At 39.7% G+C, this 20095-nt stretch overlaps 2 protein-coding genes across 2 annotated transcripts in view; one reads left to right on the top strand and one right to left on the bottom strand.

Annotated features, from left to right (window-relative positions):
• LOC127632466 (protein kinase C-binding protein 1-like) overlaps positions 1-20095 on the bottom strand; it is a 69843-nt gene that overhangs the window by 36180 nt on the left and 13568 nt on the right. The window lies entirely within an intron of this gene.
• LOC127632464 (nuclear receptor coactivator 3-like) overlaps positions 2688-20095 on the top strand; it is a 59910-nt gene continuing 42502 nt past the window's right edge. The window contains exon 1 of the mRNA XM_052111041.1: positions 2688-2804. The gene's annotated coding sequence lies outside the window, so the exon portion shown is untranslated. The remainder of the gene's footprint in view (positions 2805-20095) is intronic.

The raw sequence follows: 20095 nt of genomic DNA, 5'->3' as shown, positions 1-20095 counted from the left end.
GCACTCAAACCCTGCCTAAATTTTATAACTTCAATCCAGACTGACAAACTGTATCTGACACGTTCTCAATTAAAATCTGCTTTGTAGACATCAACATCATATATATATATATATATATATATATATATATATATATATATATATATATATATAATCAGTATCAAAACCTTTTCTCTTGGATTGGTATTTTTCAAGATCCATTCAAAGGAGAATTTTTACATATATTGTTACTACCTGCATTGAGGCCTCTACTGATCAGAGACCAAGAGCGTCATGTTTACACTAGAGGGAGCTGTTTGGCTTTCTGCTGCACGTGTTGTCATCATTGCTGAGGACAGCTGTCTGTGACTCCCTGCTGCATTAATAAATCAAAACACATACTGACACAGACACACACTCACACAGCATGCAAGAGCATAAGCCAGAAATCTATTGATCCTATGGAGAGTTTTTTTCCCATAGGTGCACTGATTTTATTTAGGCCCTCAATTAAAATTTCTTCAAATAGTCAGTCTGCAGGTTTGAAATGTGTGAAATAATAAGTAGATCTTGATATTAGCTCGAGTTCAAGTAATTAATTTAATCTCTTTTATTAAACACTTTGTTGGCTTAAGGAGCACGAAGCACAGCAATATAATTTCCTAACCTTGAAATGAATAGATTTCATTGTTGCACTGTCAATTTTATTCTTGATGCTCATTCGTACAATTCTGAAGAGGTGATTTAACCGTAAATCTTTATATCACTTCATGTGGAGAGGGGATGGGTGAAAGAGAGGTTCATGGCTGGGTGATTGCAGGTAGAAAATCTATAGTATATGCAGATGATTGGGGGGCTATCTCCTGTCGTTTTAAACTGCTATCTCCTGTCCTTTCAAAGGGGGTAGATGGAATGAAGGGGTTGGGTGTTGCCATCTCACACTCTCATCAGTTGTGATGTGAATTGGGGGAGGGCCTCTTTTGGGGTTTCTGAGGAATGTTATTGGGGAACTCTAAGTCTTTTTACACAAGCATGCAGTTAAATACTAATATACTCACAAATTCATCCAATATAGAATGTTATTATTTTTTAGGTTGAAATACTGGTTTAAGAAGTAGGCACCATTCTATTTACCAATTTGCTTTCAACTTGGTGTATTGTGTGGATGTATAAGTGAACATGCAAATAAGCTTTGTAAAATTAAATTTTGAGTCTGTGATTCAGACGATCGATATGATAGGACTGGGTGAGAAACAGACCAATATTTAAGTCCTTTACTATAAATGTCTACTTTCACTTCCACATTCTGGGGTATCGCCACCTTCTGGGGAGGGAGGAGAATGTATAGTAAAAAATGAATGTTTCTCACTCACACCTATTATATTGCTTCTGAAGACATGGATTTTGCCACTGGAGTTGTATGTGTCACACTCATGTTTTATCCGTTCCATACGGGACTCGAACCGGCATCTCCGACATGGGAGGCGGGTGCGCTAACAAGGAGGCTAAAGGCTACAGCCTCTAGTGTCAATCGCTAGTGCAGCTCTAGAGGTCAGCTGTCTCCCGTTACATATGGATTACTTTTATGCTGCCTTTATGCACTTTTGGAGCTTCAAATTTCTGGTCATCATTCATCTGCATTAAAAAGATCAACAGAACTGTGATATTTTTCTAAAAACCTTTCCCACCATTTCTGTTCAGCAGGGGAAAGAAAGTCACACACATCTTGGATGGGATAATGGTGAGTAAATGATTAGAGAATTTTCATATTTGGGTGAACTCACATCTACATTGGCCATATGAGACCAGAGGTTGTGTAGCAGGGAACTGTCATGACAGGAAACAGCATGCATTGAGCTAATTGCTACTCTATCTCACTCTAGCTCTCTCTCTCCATTCTCCCCTCCCTCCCCTCTCTTTTTTCCTTCCCTCCCTCTTTAGCACAGTCTCCTTCTCCAGTTGAAATTCTACACTGGTATGCCTCAGAGATCACCATGGAGACGAGTTCATTGCTATCTTCCATGTCTGGTCTTCAGAGAGCAAAGCACTTTCAGCCTCTGCAGACCACAAGGATAAGAGTGTGTCCTAAAAAGCCTTTAGGCTATTCAATTATATTTGCATACAATTCAACATGCATCACACAGTGTATGCTTGTGCATAGTACTGGCATAGACCCACATGCCTCCGATAGTTTTCGCTCAGGCTATCAAATAAGTTTGCTGTGTAAATATGGAGTCATTTACAGTGCACATTTGAACACGTGTTTTTGCAGCCTTTTCTTCCTGCACATGCATACGCAATTAAACGCACTGCTCTTGTCGCCAGGTATAGTAATTCAGAAAACAGAATGTAACTACTTCATATTACACAGAGTGACAATAAAAAGGTGTGTTACCACAAACAATTCGAGCGCTCGTGAAGACAGCGAATTCAAAAGACGTAACTATGTAAATACAGGCGGACGTCAGCCTACTCATTAGGGATATGTGACGGTTATCTCTATGTGATCCTTGGATGAGCTAAAAATAAATACACTTTATTTTCTACGATATTGCTATTACTGGTCATATCCTACTGGATGTCTATTTTTCGATCTGCGGGGGTTCCTGTACTTGTAGTTTCATTTTCTTTAGTTCTGGTTGCAATGCTCAGATCGCCCGGATGAAAACAACCACACTGCCCACAATCCCTTGCTCGCATGGTTCAAGCAGGCGTCTTTAAGCTTTGGGAGTGTTTCCCATTTAAACAAACATAATGCTGAAGATGGCGGATGCGTAGAAGTGGTTCAAATAAATTGGAGTGTTTCGCTGGATACATTTACACCGGTAAGTTTGCGGAATAACTGCGAAATTGAATCGTAAATTGAAACGTTGAAGTAATTGTTGTGTTCGTGAAACAATGTTACGGGCTGCCGGTTATTCAGAAGTACATTCTTCTCCACGTTGGGGATCTTGCCACCTAGTTGTTCTGCCTTTTAGACAATAATCGTTGTAACACAATGTTGCCTGAGACAATTTTGTTTAGCATGTTTGTTTACTTGTGACGGGCCGAGCGTTTTTAAAACGAGATCGGTTTCTTTGTATTCAGTCTCCCGCTTTCATAATACTATTTTGCCACTAAGTAGACACAGTACAACACTGTTTTCCTACAAAGTTGATTAACATTTTGTGTAGGTTTTCTTGAACTGATCTTCCAGTTTGAATGCTTTGCGAACGAACTGCAACTCTACTTTTATCTTAAGTAATTTGTTGTATTTGCGTTTATGTATCTCAGCGGTCCGGTTATATAATGTCGCAATTAAGACAATAATCGATGGTGGTTTTCCGTTTTAAATGGTTGATCAGCAGCTATTTTGTTTACTAGTTTGTGACTGCTAGGTATAGTTTAAATCGTTAAGCATGCTCAGAGCTGAAGTTAGCTTTGCTTAAACACTGCACACTCGTTATACAGTTCAAATCAGCGTTGATCACTTCAGTGTTCAAGTCAACTGCTAAGAGATCAGGATGAGTCCCTGTGCAAACTCTTAACTTTTTTTTAGATGTGATATTTTGTCCAGCTGCTTAGTAATAATGATTTATGATAAGTTTGGTAGACTGCGTGGCTACTATTTATTTAACTTGGAAAACTGGCGGTATTATTATGGCTGTGTCTCAAACTCTTGTGAGCTGACTATCTAGGCCACATTGCTGGGCGTCACTGGCCCGTGTAGACGCTGAAAGTAGGAACATCAGGATTCTTATCAGAGTCATCAGATGCTATTTTTAATGCTACCATTCTTTGCTCTTGCAATGGTAATTGCAATGATTTAGCTGGAGGTATTCAGCGCACTGCAACACTGCTGGAAAGTTTGTGGAAGTTCCTCAGAATTATCTGTGCAAATGTATACAACTATTAAAATGCCTTTATGTAGACTGAGATGTAGCATTTTGAGCTTGAAGCATTTGTCTTTCAGCTTGGCCACATCCAACCATTCATAAAATTGTTCACTGGCCCATTTAAAGAAACATCACAGAACTTTTGCTGGGTTTCCATTCAAATATTTTCCTACGCGTTTTGGGATATTGCATAAAAAGTGATGGATGGAAACACCAAGATGCAAATAAAATCTCAAAAATGCGCGTTAAAAGCGGTCAATGTGGTCACTTGAGATTTCTTATTCGATAAGAACTACGCATAAACTATGATGGAAATAAATTTACTGAATTATTACTATTGAATTTATTAGAAATTCAAGATGCAAATCCAAAGAAGTCTGAATAACTTATTCATAACTGGGCTAACAAGTGGACCAATCAGTGTAACAGAAATGTTGCTCTAGTCATCCTGAAATAACGGTGGCTAGAAAATCCAAAGCCTGCATTAAGTTTGCAGAACAAATAAGTTGAATAAAAACTCTAATTGTGCTATAGAGCAGGTTAATCGATGCTGTTATATATGTCTTATAGATCCGCACAGCAAAGACAAAAGGAATCGCACACACACACACACAGTACTCCCAGAACCGTATGACTCACTGTCACTCCCAGACATCAAGGTTTTTATTGTGTTTTGTCCGTGTACTCTAAACTGCAATTATTTTATTAATTAAAGAGGCACAGTTGCTAACAATTTTCAGAAGTGACAATTTTGTTCGTTTTGAACACATGGGATGGAAACACTGCTTTAGTCACACATTGTTTTTATGATATGTTTTTTCGCATAAATTAAATTAGCAACTTGGATGTTAACATCGATATTTATGGGTCCAAACGTTTTCCTTAATTCCATGTGAACATGCATAGGTGCTTTAAACAAAAGCAAAACACATGATTCTTTTATGTATAGGTGCTTTAAACAAAATAAATAATCGTTTTGGCACTAAAGACACAGGTTTGTCATGTGCTTGGAGTGATGGAAGTCTTGCATGTAAACACAATGACTTGTAGGCACAATGTAAAAAGAAACTTGCTAATAATTCTGTTATTAAATGTATTCAATTTTGCCTGACCGTTTCAGGTTGCAAGTACACTGAGATTTCAGTATATGTACAAACAGATTTATGTAGCTAATGTGCACAAGTTTACTGAACTATACTGTGTGTATTTTTAAAGCATTCAATTTTTCCTGGATTATCAGCACCACCCTTGTTAGTGGTGGGTGCTAACAGACAGTTGAATGCATGAGAACAGAATATGTGTTATTCACCCTTTCTCAGCTGTGTATTGGTGCTAACATGCAAAGAGACCAATGGATGCCCTGACAGTGTGTGGGAAAAGACCCTCTGAACTCTTCCTCACACTGGCTGCTGGCTGAGCCCCCCCTTCCCCCTTATCTCTTCCTTTCTCTGCAGCTCCCTCTCACTCACATGCCGCATGTCAGGCTGCATAAACTATGAATCAATCCTGAGTTGAAGGCTTTGACTGCTGATGGGGTTAAGAATTAAAGGATGCATAGATTTTCGGTGCTTGTCCATTTGTTTGCTTGGGCTCTATAACTCATTAACTTGAGGGGGGTGGTGGGCAAGGAAGAAATGATTGTGCACAAGATGTCCCATGATTCTTGGGAGTTTTGATTGAAATTGACGTTGCATTTCTCTTTACCTTAGTGTCCAGTACTGATTGCTGTGCTTAATATCTCTAAGATTGTCTTGTGTGTTATATGCATTGATATTTTTGTGTTTTTCCATCTTGATCGCAGGAGGTTGTGACTAGCGGTGAAACGGCGGAATGACTAATGTGTTTCTCATCACATTTCTGACACTTATCTGATGATTGTCCTAGCTCATTTTACATTTGTCAGACTGCGTTTTTCTTCTGATGGGTTTCAAGAAGTTGAATTGATGGCTTGAGAAAGGAAGGAAATCAGTTTGGCTTTGGATGACTGTTAGTTGCAGAGGAGGGAAAAGGTTCCAGTTATCATGTATCTGTGTGTTTGTTTCAAATGTAAGATTAATGGTGGGAGGTGTATAGAGTTGCTCTAAGGCAGTTGTGTTGATGGCAGTGGGGTTGAAACAAAAGCTTGATTGTTGCACTAACTGAAATGTGATTCCTGCTCCTTGTGATGGCTTTTTGCTCTGAGTAGTTAAAGGTGTTGGTGCAGGCAGTTATTTTAGCACTGTAAACTTTTATGTCATGTGGTGTGGTTGTCACATCTCAGTGACTTGTGTGCAAAATGAATCGAAAAACGAAGTGCTTGGAACTTTCAGGATGTTAATGATTTATTGCACAGAATCAAATCCTTAACTACAACATTTCAAACCTAAATCTTTCAAATTTGATTTTGTTGGAGTTTGCACTGAAATTTATTGTGCTAATTTGTAGCCCTTAAAACCCTGCTGTAACTTTCCATTCTGCTAACTAAATAGACAAGCAGAAAGTAAAGTTAATCCTCCTCAGTGGAGTCTAGAGAGAGCAATAAATTAATTCCTGTTGCCTCATTCACTGCTCCAATCCGGTACACCTTTAGGTAGCTCTGTGAATGGATGCCAGATGCACTGCTATGTTTTGTTTATTGACCCTCATAGAAATACATTTGCAGTTTTTCTTGCTTTAGATTTGTTTATTAATTTTATAGGCATTGTGTTTGAACTTTCTCCCTTACACACTTTACATGTACCACTAAGGGTCATCATATTTAATAACTGTCATAATTAAGCCTGTGAGTCTCTGCATGGCATCTGTGTGTGAGCATTACTGTGTGCGCTTGCTAAATTTTTACAGCTCCCTTCAGTGTCCTATAGCACAAGTCAAATTTAAGAGGAATGTGTAAGTTGCATCCAGCTGTGGCTGCTTGTGTAAAGCTGTGTTTCCATGACGACACTCCTGCACGACTGGCTCAAGGTCATTCAGGCGGTGATGACGAGCTGGATGTGCAAGGCGACAGTGTGTGCATGATATGCACACACATACGCACGCGGAAGCTCTCTGCAGTACTGTTTGTGCTTGAAAGTGAAAGTTGCAAATATGTGCAAACACTGAATTTTAGGTTTGAATTTCCTCTTTTGTACATAAAGACTTTCTCATGATAGTGAAAGGTCTCAAGGAGGAACATGTTGTGTGTTAAATTTTTTATTTACTCCTTGCTGTTTTAAGCTATTGTATTTTCCAGTCCAGTTACCAGGTTTCTCCATGGTCTGTCTCTGTCGTTGTTTACCAAAAGCAGGAAATGTTAGGGTTATTGCCATGAAAGGGGCTAAAGAGCAAGAAAGATTGAAAAGTACAAACTCTTGTTTTTTTGGCTCCCTCACCCTCTGCTGAAGAATGCTTGTAAAACAGGTTCACCTGAATAAGCCCACAGGAGGGTAAGGACCTGGTCTGGTCTTGTAACCATTGTAAAAAGTTAGCAAGACTTTGTGTGTGTTTGTGTTGTGTTTTAAGGCCCTGTTGTATAATAGTAAAGACGTTTTAAGTCATGAGGTAAACGTTACCAGATGCGTTCTCCAGCACTCAAGCCGAGAGGATGGGGGGGGGGAGCAAAGGAGAGAAGTCGATGGAAAGAGAGAAAGTCAACTTTGGATGAACTTCTCAACTGCTTAGCGGCCACCTTGTTTTCATTTGCCCCCTTGTGGAGTGTTACTCAGAATTCCACACTTACAAAACCCTTCTGTAGCACTAGAATTACTTATGCATTCTACAGCCCTACTATAGAACTGAAGAATTAACACTGCTGTTCACGCAAACTGAGTTCTGAAATGCATCATTTGCTCAACCTCATATCATTCCAAATTCATGTAAGGGCAGTTCCAGGGTTAATGATGTGACATTTGCAGTGAAAATTAGAAATTTTACTTTACAAATAAAATCCTGGTTGCCAATACCATCAAACCATAAACCCTACAGATAGAGTGCAGACATGAGACAATTTAATTCTAGAAAAGTTTATTTTATTTTGCCCAGTTTAGATGGGTAAATCAACTTGTGTTACGGATGTGACATCTCTCCAATACGGATGTGACAGCTGTGAAAGTTGCACATACTTGATAAGGAAAAAACATCCTAAATGTTTTTGAAACCTGCAAACTTTGACTTCTAAAACATAGGTGTAATGTCCATCAAGGCAGCATGATGGATTGAAATAAGATTTGCAATCACAATATGACATTGGGCAATTACTAAACTGTGAAAAGCTGCATAAAAGAGTTTGCTTTGACTGTTTAAAGCATGGTTTATGCTTTAGAAGAGGCTAAACTACTAGAGCTGTCTTTGTGTAGTTTGTGTTAGAAATCAGGTAATAAAAAAAAACAAGTATACTTCCACACAATCTCTGAGAGACTGGCTTCAAAGTTATCCATTTTAACAACAGTAACCTAGGTAACAACTGAGCTGGCATGCGCGATTGTTAACAAAAAACATCATGTCCAAACCACACCCACGATTGGAACCAATCATTAATGTTCTTGGGATAATTTTCATTAAGCAGGGTTAGGGTTAAGCCTACACAATAAAGCAAGACACCTTGATTTCAAACTTTTTTTTTCCATTTATTTTAACCAAAAGTTCAAATAAAACGGGAAAAAAATAAGTGCATTTATAATGTTTGTTGTTCAACTTTTTGAAAGATGGCTTTACAACAGTTGTCAACATCACTCTGACAAAGAAGCTTCATCTGTGCATTCTCTACCCGTCGGGTATTTCGTTATCTGCGAAAATACATAGTATGTGAATAAAATTGTTTGTTCCCTCCATCACTATATATATATATATATATATATATATATATATATATATATATATATATATATATATATATATATATATTCTATATCGCAATATCCAATTACATCGGCAACCTCCGGTCTGATGGATCGGTGAATATTCTTGCTTTAATGATTTTGCATTGAAAATTATCGTGTTGTGTAAGTATGTGTACATTTGATATGTAAATTGTGTTGTGTAAGTATGTTGTTTATTGTAATTGGTATATGTCTCGTCACTGTCATGACTGCTATGTTGCTCGGAACTGCACACAAGAATTTCACCTACTGTTGCACTTGTGTACATGGAAGTGTGACAATAAAGTGATTTGATTTGAAAATTAAATAATTTATTTAAAAAACTTAAATCAAATAAATTTCTAAATTCAAATTGCACTCCAAATGAAACGAAAAAGCAAATAAATAAATAGTAAAGTGATCAAATAATAATATATATGTAACCACCTTTCCATCAGGTATCTGTCTAAACATGCAGGCAGAAAATTACTTACACAAATGAAGACATAACTTATAAATGTAAAAATGATAATTATAATGATGATAATAATCGCTGAAATATAAATCATGGTTTGAGGTGAACGTGTTTTTGTATTGTTTAACAGGCTGCTGAGTTGCATTCACAATAAACTGCTCTGTGGAAATAAAGTGAACTGAACTCAAAACACCTCCTGAGGTAGTTTGCAAGCACTCCTAGACGATACTGTTCTTGCAAAATAAAATAATAGATCAGAAGACCGAATCAAAGAAATAGTAAGAACCTGCGCGTGTTCATCAAGACCGCACGCCTCCGTAACAGTGCGTCATATATGCCCATATACGGCTTTTCTGTCATCTGTACTTAATAATATAATAAAGTGTATTTCTTCAAACACGTGTCTTTGTGTCATGACATGGTCAAAGGCATCAGCTATTGGCGATCACTCTTACCATTATTGATCCCTGAGATCATTGTCTGTTTGCTCAACCTGAATGTGCATTTCTCTCTAAATTAACAAAATGTTCAGACAGTCTCTTGCTGGTTTTTCCGACACATGGAAGAGCTGCAGCTCGCTTTGTGCGTGCGGTTGTAAAAATTATAATTTAAAGGCTCATTATTACAGTTTAGTATTTCTCTGTAATGTGGAACAGTGTTAACAATATTAATGATAACATTCTTTCTCAGCCCTGGAACTCAAACCATTTTCTGATACCAGCACTTTTAGATTTGGACACATCTAGCATGCTACATGCTTATCACTGACGTTGATGTGATTAACCTCTTAGGTATCAGAATTTGGTACTGAAAGACAAGACATTTTTCGACAGTCAATTGTTTAGAGGCAATTCGGGTTGTGCCTAAAATGTATCGAACTCGATAACAGCCCTATCCACCCCTAGTTAACAAAGTGAAAATAAGTAGGCCTTTGAGTCTTTTGCAACCATGAAATATGTCTGGTAAAAAAAAAATCTTTTAGAAAGGGTACTTGTGAAGTGGAATAGGCATTTGAGTAATTCTGTGGTCGAGTACTCAACCCACAAAAATGACTACCCGATTACTCGTAATTTAAAATGCATGTTAAAAAAACACTTAAGGTGCGTACACACTGCCAGCGACATCGCGCGCAACAGCGACTCAATACCATTCATTTTCAATGCGAGCACAGCGACTTCCGGCGACACGAGCTGTCGCGACCGTTGCCGCTAGATGTGGGCGTGTCCAGCGACGCGACAAAGTTGAGAAAAGTTCAACTTTGGAGCGACTAACGGAAGCGACAGCCAATAGGAGAGACGACGGGAGAGCTCACGTGTCCCTTCTCTCTCTATCAAGATGGATGAAAGGCTAATTCTTGCTGTTAGAAATTTCCCAGTGCTCTATGATATGTCTCTTCCCACGTACAAGGACATTTTTAAGAAAAATACTGCGTGGAAAGGTGTATCTGAGATCGCGGGGATTTTATGGACCCAGACAGACCGGCATTTGCATTTTCGCCGGAGATAAACAGCCGCTATGGCAAACAGCACGCCTTGTTTCTCATTCATCATTGATATAAAGCATTTTATGTACTGATTCCATTTATATTTAGTCTTTTCCCTCCAAAATGTTTGTTTTTAGTGGCAAGAAAAGAGATTCGCTGTCAACAGCAATGGAATGACATCCGTGAATGTCATTTATAAACGTGACTAGGCAACCAGTAGTGGGAACACCCACTAGCGACTTCACCGCCAGCCACTGGCGACTTGCAGCGACAAAGTCGCTGGCAGTGTGTATACAGCTTTAGGACACTTACGTGAATCTTTTATTCACAAATGTTATTAAGAACAGTTTCAAAATAAGATGAATTCAACAAACTATGCTTTTCTTTTGGGAATAAAAAACAATCTGAAAAATATGCATTAATACAAATGGAAAACAAACAAAATATTTAAAAATAACAGTAAAAAAAAACATTTGCGTTCAGCCGAAGCTTGCATATAATAAATACTGACGGCATTAGGATAATGCGTAAAACATAAACTCTGAGTCTACATAAAGGCTATCACATTTTAATGAATTCAAATGTTATTATTCAGAAAAACAAGTGGTGGAAGTTGCTATTTTTATTAAATGCACTGCCATTTTTTTTAACAAACATACTGGTCTGATAAGCTTCGGAGTACACTTTTTACTACAATTTCCATCATAAAAGCAGATCCTCGTCTATTGGTTTGCATGACTCCAACAATGACTGAATACAAATAGAGTAGAATTCAATAAGGATACAAATATTACAAGTATTGCCTTGTAATATTAATTGGCTTTGCTTTAGAAGCAGAGACGCCATGATGTATCTTCTCTCATCCAACACCTCAATAACACGTATCCACAGTGCCCCCCTGTCGACTCCATTGTAACTGCGAGATTTGGTGAGGGATTCAGAGGGAAAACTGTTATTCAGCGCTTCTCACGTCAGGGAAATGCAGAAAGGAAAATTATTTTGCGATATGTGTAGCGTTTTGAATACTCGAATAACTGGTGCAGAATTAGAACTCCATTACTCTTGCACATCCCTAGTGGATAAAGCAATGTCCTAAAAATTCAGTTATAGCACTATTAAAGGGGGTTTGTACCTTTTTTATTCTTTATTTTTCCATGTTATTGTTGACATTGTCATTACTTTTGAATTGTGCATTACTTCTGTGGAACACAAAAGATGTTTTGAAGAATTTTTGCAGTGCTCTTTTCCACTTGCTGAAAGCATACAGTGACCACAAAAGAACACCACTCTTTGCCTGTTGTATTTCCATAGGCTGTTGCTTTCTTTGTTCCTGAGGAGCGTTACGGAGTCTGTAATCTCTCTTTGTTTGAGACTGATAATCTGATGATGTTTAAGGGACAGAGCTGAATAGGATTTTAGTGTTGCAGTGATTAAATCAAAGGTAGAAGACAAGCTTTGCAAGAATGTTGTCATAGCTTTGCAGTGGAGCAGATGCACCTTATGGGTTAGCCTTGAAAAAAGATTTCACCAGGAGGGGAAGGTTACGGTCTGTCCCGTTTAATCACATTTATGTTTTAATTAGCCACTGTTGTTAATAATGCAGCCGCTTTGTGCTGTTGGACTGGTCACACACCTGAGACACGTGTAACTCATCAAGGAGCATTACAGTCTAACCAGACCATTGGTCGACCGATATGGGTTTATTAATTGCCGATATCCAGAGAGCAGGGTGGCCAATACAATGCCGATATATCACACAATTGAATATAGTAAATAACAAACATAACATTTTGAATAAATAAAAATGTATAACTATTATTTAGTGCTATATTTGGACACATACACACCAGGCACGTGTGACCATGTGTTTCAGACGAGTGTTTCAAACAGCTAGACAGAGCGCAGTTAAATGGAACACAATGCAGCATCTACAAAACTGAACTTCAACTTAACACGCATATTAAATCAAAATGGTTATAGCATCTCCTGTTATTTGAAAATATACCGTTCAGGCAGTCACTAAAAAAAACTGGTGCGCCCTTAATCCCTTATAACTTCAGTCCACTTGACATTGCGTTTGGGGAGTGCCTTCATACACGACCTATGTAAAACCTCTACCAAAATGCCAATATTCTAATATTGGCTATGGTGTTTGAGCCCCGCCTGTTTTGGTGCGAAACTCACTGCTATAAAACCAGTGCACAGGCAGCATTTCCTCAGAATTTCTTCAAGACAGCGATTACCTCATGTCTCGAAGCCATCTACCTTCACCGTCGATACACACCAGTCAGTGGACGGAATCTTCACAGCAGCAAGAAGACTCAGCGCGTCGGCAGGTGTAGAGTATCCTTTTAAAGCAAAATTGTACTTGTGTGTTATAAATATAAGTTATTTAAATATAAATCTATTCCTTAAGTGTTCCTTGTGCGAGAGACACATCCAGAGTCGACTCTCATGGAGACAGACTGTCCTCACTGTAAGGACGTGAGTCAAGTCGCATCGCTCACGGATCGCTCTCGTTCTGCGGGATGATTCAGCTTCTCGCGCCCTCCCACCAGCCTCTTCTGTGATACCCGAGGGTTCACACGAGGGGGCCGTGAGGTCGAGCAGGATGAACTTGAGGTGGATTTTTTGCCATGCTGGGGATGATGACTATGTCAAGTCTCTCGCCGCATTAGGCAAATGGTCAGTCGAAGAGCTTCACCCTGACTGGTCTCCCCCAGAGGAACCTGAACATTCTTGCCTCGATGAATGGTTCCAGCAGTCCGGGCACCATCAAACAGGAGCATCCCGCACATTTCATCCCCGAAGTTCATAACGAACTATTCAAGTCCTGGTGCGCGACCTTATATGGCGCGCTTGTGCAGTGACGCCATTCTCTTCAATGTGGATCATTGGAAACAAAACGGTTATGCCCAATTACCCACTGTGGAGGAGGCGGTAGAAGCACACCTCTGCCCAGCAAGTAACATGTACATCCTTCCAAACCGTGTCGACAAACGTCTGCACTGGCAGGAAAACGTACTCAGCAGCAGAACAAGCTGTATCAGCACTCCACACAATGGTGGTGCTCCAGGGCAGAAATGAGTGATAAGGTAAAAGCCACTCCTTTGGATGCTCCAGTGTCTCCAGCCAGCCTTTTTGGCGGCTCTATGAATGAGTTTGCTGAGCGTTATGTCACGATTCAGCAGCAGTCACAGGCTATGAGACACTTTATGATCACATGTAGTATATCACAGCCGGTTCGCCCTCGCTCTGTTTCTAGTCAGTGTGCGACTAAAAGCCCCATACCTGCAGCCTCACAGGCACATATAGGTACGTGCAACAAAAGCGCTCCTGATCGGCACAACCATTTGAAGCGTAAAGCAGGGTCTGCTCCAATAAAGGCTAGATTTGAGAGCCTTTCCTATAATGAATATTGCATCATATCATAAGGTGAGCGAACCAAACTGCCCTCTGTCCCATTATGGCGGATGCATGGCGAGCCCTAACTGGTATATCATAATGGGTGCAGAAACGATCAAACATGGTTATACGATCCTTTTTTAATCACCGGCTACCCAGTTTCAACGGCACTCTGTCTTCCACAGTTTCGCCCATGATGCGGCAGTGTTACGAGCTGAAATGCACCTCTCATCGTGAAAAAAAGTGATAGAGATTGTGCCAAATTGTCAAGCTCAAAATGGTTTTACAGCCGTTTTTTTTCTTGTTCCAAAGAAAGGCGGCGGACTTTGGCCAATCCTGGATCTGAGACATTTAAATCGTGCACTTGTAAAGAGCCTATTCAAAATGATTACTCAGAAAATGATCTTATCGCATGTACGCCCACACGATTGGTTTGCATTGATAGATCTGTAGGATACGCGTTGGACGACATCACAGGATGTTTTTGAGATTCGCGTTCGAGCGAAGGGCGTATCAATTCAAAGTCCTGCCCTTCGTACTGTCTTTGGCTCCTCATACATTCATAAAGTGCATTGATGCGGTTCTCGCCCCTCTGAGAGCGGCATGCACATCTTGATCTACCTCGACAATTGGCTATTACTGCCGCAATCAGAGGCTTTTTTTATGCCAGCACTGTTTTACTGCTTCAGCCATTTTACAGTGTCCAACTCAGTTCAAACTGGGGAGAACATTTCCACTGAAACTTGTTTCAGAAAGCATTGGGATTTGTGGCTGCGGCATCTGTGCTGGCTGAAGCGCCATGCTTGGCGCCAGTGACGCATGCGCATCACTATAGCCAGCCTCTGTTCAGCACCACGGACAGCTCCTCCTGCATTTTTACCAGACAGTTGTCACGCTGGGTCAAGTGTCACGCAGTGCCTAAAGCCATCTGCTGTATTTCTAGCCTTAAAGGCTTTTCAGTCAGAAATAGTGACCTGTCATGTCCTGGTTTGCTCAGTCAACATGACCGTTGTGGTATATATAAACAGCCAAGGTGGAATTAATTCACCGCCACTGTCTAGAATGATGCGTCACCCCCTCCTATGGAGTGAGCATCTCTCCCTGAGAGTGACAGTGTCCCAGGATAGCTGAATTACGGTGCGGGTCTACTGTCATGCTAAGGGGTGATACCGGGCGAATGGAGACTTCATCCTCAAACTATACTGAGGATTTGGGAAATATTCGGCAAAGCAGAAATCAATCTATTTGCCTCAGTGGAGAATTCCCACTATCCCCTCTGTTATTCGAAGTCCCAAGCCCTGCTAGGAAGGGATGCAACACAAATGGCCGGTGAAAAACAAATATGCGTTTTCTCCTGTATGCTTGATCCACTCTGCCATATGCAAAGTCTGAGCGGACAAGGAAACTGTTCTATTAGTTGCACCAAAATGGCCAACCAGATATGGTTTCCGGAAAAGGAGATGTTGTACAGCTCACCATGGGAAATACCACTGAGGAGGGATCTCCTCTCTCAGGCGCAAGGCACAATCTGGCTTCCCAGCCCAAGCTGTGGAACCTGCATGTGTGGCCCCTGAATGGAGCGCACTCCATGCACCAGAACTGACGTGTGCAGTCATGAACACAGTTTTACAAGCCAGGGCACCGTCCACTAGACGCCTCTACGCACTAAAATGGAAGGTGTTCGCTGATTGGTGTCTCTCACAGGACACCGTAAACTGCCCCATACATGAAATTGTAATATTTCTTCAAGAGCGATTAGATGCTGGACTCATCCAGTCAATGCTCAAAGTGTATGTGGCAACTATATCTGCGTATCATGCACATGAAACCAGCACCTCTATAGGCAAGCATGATTTAATCATATAGTTCCTTAAAGAGCAAGACGATTAAACCCATCTCGGCAGGCTACAGTCCCGACTTGGGATTTAACTTTAGTCCCCCTCGAGCCTTTGGACTCCGTTGATTTGCGTATACTCTCTATTAAGACCACGCTACTGCTGGCTCTGGCCTCAGAAAAAAGGGTCGGTGACCTACATGCATTATCAGTCGACAATTCATGTCTGGTGTTTGGCCCTGGTCTTTCAAGAGCCACTGTCAAACCCAGGAAAGGCTATTTACCCAAGGTCCTGACCACACCCTTCAAAGCGCAGGTGGTTCATCTTCAGGCCTTCTTCCCCCCTCCATTTTAATTCAGTTGAGGAAAAATCATTGCATTTGTTATGCATGTGCGGGCGCTACATACATACTTTGAGCATACTTGTCAGTTCAGATTGTCTGATCAGCTCTTTATATGCTATGGAGGACGCGCAAAAGGAATGTCCGTCTCCAAGCAAAGACTTTCTCACTGGATCGTCGGTGCAATTACCCTGGCTTATGAATCGCATGGTCAGACTTGTCCAATTGGTGTTAAAGCACACTCGACTAGAGGCATGGCCTCCTCATGGGCATGGACGATATGACATGTTTTGCAGCAGGATGGTCCTCGCAAAACATGGTCGCAAGGTTTTACAACCTAGACGTAACATCTCTTTCTTAACTAGTCCTATCTGTTTCGAGCACTTGCTATTCATTGGCCATATATATGTATATATATATAACCGAGACGATTTTTATGTTAACCTGAAGGAAAAACAGACAGACATGCGTTATGCACATTCTTTCAGATTTGGGCAGCAATATGCTGCGTTATATTTTGATTATGCAGTCTTTTGTACATTTTTGTAACATACTATTTTATAACAGCCTATAATAATAAATAGACAAAACACTGGAACAACAAGACTCAATGCAGCAGCCATATACGTTTGTCAGACATGTTATTATATATACTATATATATATTATATCGTTTTGAACATGTAATTGCCACTTTAGTGCTCTGAGTAATTATTCAGAGTATTCGAATAGACAAAATGAACAAAACACCCATCCCTAGTAAGAACGTGCATGTAAACTTGCAGTGACACCGATTTTAGGAAACGTATAGGCCAAATAAAAAGTGCAAAAATAATGACAAACATATTGTGTATATTCAGTCTATTGCATAGCCTTTGTTTGGAGCTGTATTTGAACTGTACCTGTACTCTAGACTGCAATGGTATGGTTGACCAATGGCTGAAATGCCTATTTGCACTTCAAAATATATATACTTCAAAAAGACACCGTGATTTAACAGTGCTGATGACCATTTGTTGTTTTTTTTGGAAATTAGATGTTTATATGTAAAGGATGGTCTTATGGCTTTTAGTTTGAAAAACTAAGAAGTTTTATTCTTCTGATTAGGTTCCAAGACCTTGTGGTAAAACAGATTATATCCTGATCTCTCTGCTGTCTGTCTGCCTGTCGCTATGGCTTCACTCATGTTTGTGGCCTGTTGTCAAGGTAACAAGGCCAGCTCTCCTCTCTGTGGAAAAGATGATGGGCATCCTCTTCCCTCTCGGAGGTCCATCTATCCAAGGCTCTATTAATAGAGCAGCTTGCGATTGCATAGGCCTTTGTCATTACAAAATGTTAATTAAACTTGAATTATGTATACACACAATGCCAAGGTTCTGCCACTATATAACATATTAGCATTTGATCTACTTGACTTTGCACTGTTTGTGGTTTATATTAACAAATGATGATACCAAACCATTACATCAACAATGTTGGTTCACAATTGTTGGGTGATCTATTGCTTTCAAGATGTTGGGTGGTCACTGTTTGCACTGTTGCTGTGATTCCCTTTTTAGTATTAACAACAGCTTCTCTGACTGGTGAATTTTGCTTCAAGATTATAGGTAGTGTAGTACTTTACATGCCATCACTTTAATTTGAAGTTCATTTTAAGTGTGTTGAAAGGTTTATATATTATCGCTTAAAGAATTTATCTATGAACAAAATCAGTGGCATTTTTACTTCTGGAACCCTACTGTTATGCTCTATAAAGGCTGTCTGGGTATAGGCTAATCTAGAGCTATCACGATTATGGAATTCGGTTGACGATTAATTGTCAAACAAATTATTGTGATTATGATGATTAATTGTCTGGTGTAGGGTTTAGGCTACATGATATTGACAATTGTCATTCAAACAAATTTATTTATTCAGACAAAGTCATTTATTGATATTTAACTTGGAATCATATGATAAAATAGGAATAGGCCTGTATGGTTGTTTTAAAATTGTAAAAAAATTTGGAAATTTTGCACAGGTGTAGAATGACACGAAAAACATATCCACATTTTTCCAAATCCTTAAAACCCAGCCAACCTGAGTATATTATATTATTTTGAAGTATGCAATGGTAAAATATTTGTCGAATTCTTCAGTTTCCCACGTGACTCTCCAATTAAACCCACAAGTCCTTATTTCACATGATGAACGACCTTCTGAAACCGATTCTGTTTCTTCATTCTATCATCTCCTTAAAAACAGAGTAAGTTGGGGTGACACAGGGCTCTTCTGTCACTGCGTGTAATTAACACTTTGTTTATGAACCCACAATTGTTAAATTAAAGTGAAACCAGAGAGCTTTGCATTAACTAAAATCCTTGTATCTATATTTGTGGGAGTTTGGCGTGGACTTGTACAGACGACGCGTGCTTCACAGTGCTTCAAGCCTGGTTCAGAAGCGGTTAATCAAATTGTTAATCAAATTAAAATGCATTGTTAGCTGTTCTAAGGAGTTAATTGATCCACAAAGATTTACTCATTCAGAAATGGTAACATGTTAAATGGTGCATCATTTATTTTTTTTACCCAAGGAAAGAATCAGGATCTTCACAATGGTCCCTGACATTTTGACTCATCACCTGTGCTTTTCTCCATTCGGGATCTGACCAAACAGTGTTCAGGATCAGTGCGTAGTGACTGTTCTCTCACTCAACACCCAGTCAAACACAATTGGCCATGCCGAGACAGCACTGCTGACCCCTGAGCAGGTCAGGAGTTATCTTAAAGAAAAGAATAAGCCAACAAAAGCAACTGGCCTTTAACCCTACCCATTCAGCTTTTTAGAGAGTGCTGAGAGCTAGGTGCTGCTTTGCTTTTGCACCTCTAGAGTGCTCTAGAAAACGCTGTTGCAGGAAGTTTCCAGGTTTATTTATTATTCAGGTGAGGGAGGTCACTACAGAGCTGTGGTTTTGCACTGATATGATGAAAATTTACATCTAGTGTGATTCTGAACACAACTGTCTCTTTTTTTAAAACAGATTAGCACCATTCTCTATTGCATTTATAACGCATTTTCGCACCACTCTTTTCGAGTGTGGCATGTTAACTTCAGCTGTTTTCATTCTTTACCTTTTTTTTTTTTAAAAGGTGTTCTCTGTGATTTTTTTTTAAAAATTTTTTTTTTTTATGTTGCACTGGCTGTCATGGCACTCACATTGAACTTAAAATGACACCTAGCAATGTGTATGCTGCATCGCAAAGAAGCAATGATTGAATTATTCCACAAGCAAAAGTGTGTAATTTCAACATGGCGGCTCCCTTGAGGCTACAGATTAGGCTACTGATGTTACTTCATCCCATGTTAGTGTACATGTGCTTTTGATTTCTTCAGGGTTAACATTTTTTTAATGATGCAATAATGACTGAGTGCACCTTAAAGTAAAGGAAATAATTTTCCCGAACTATGTTGAAACTTCTTGTGTAGAAGTTATGATATGACTAGTTTCAGACATTCCATTGTTTGAAGCTTGGTTCATTTTCATGAAATAAGTGTTATTTGCCAGTCAGCCAACGGTTTTCTGCCAAAGTCTCCAAGAGTGTAACCTTGAAATATTCAGAGTAGCCTTTTGAACCATTCAGGCTTCATCGACTGTATTGGCAGTTCAAACTCGATTAGTTTAATTTTATCTTCAATATAGGAGACACTTCGGAGCGTTCTCCAGCCCTAATCCTTTCTCTCGTGCTCCCTGGGTGCTCGGCCCATTCGACCTCTCTGTTGTTTCAGTGCTCATAAGTCATTTAAACATGCTTTTAATAGTGTTAGCCCTCGTCAAGCTGGCGTTTAGCCCATGTAGGGGCAGCATGCAGTGAGATAGAGGGGAAGGGAACCTTGACAACAGAAGGGGTCA

Source organism: Xyrauchen texanus, chromosome 39, assembly GCF_025860055.1.
Source record: "Xyrauchen texanus isolate HMW12.3.18 chromosome 39, RBS_HiC_50CHRs, whole genome shotgun sequence".
NCBI classification, from domain to species: Eukaryota; Metazoa; Chordata; class Actinopteri; order Cypriniformes; family Catostomidae; genus Xyrauchen; species Xyrauchen texanus.
Note: the sequence above shows the minus strand (reverse complement) of the source record. Positions and strands in the feature narration are given on the sequence as shown.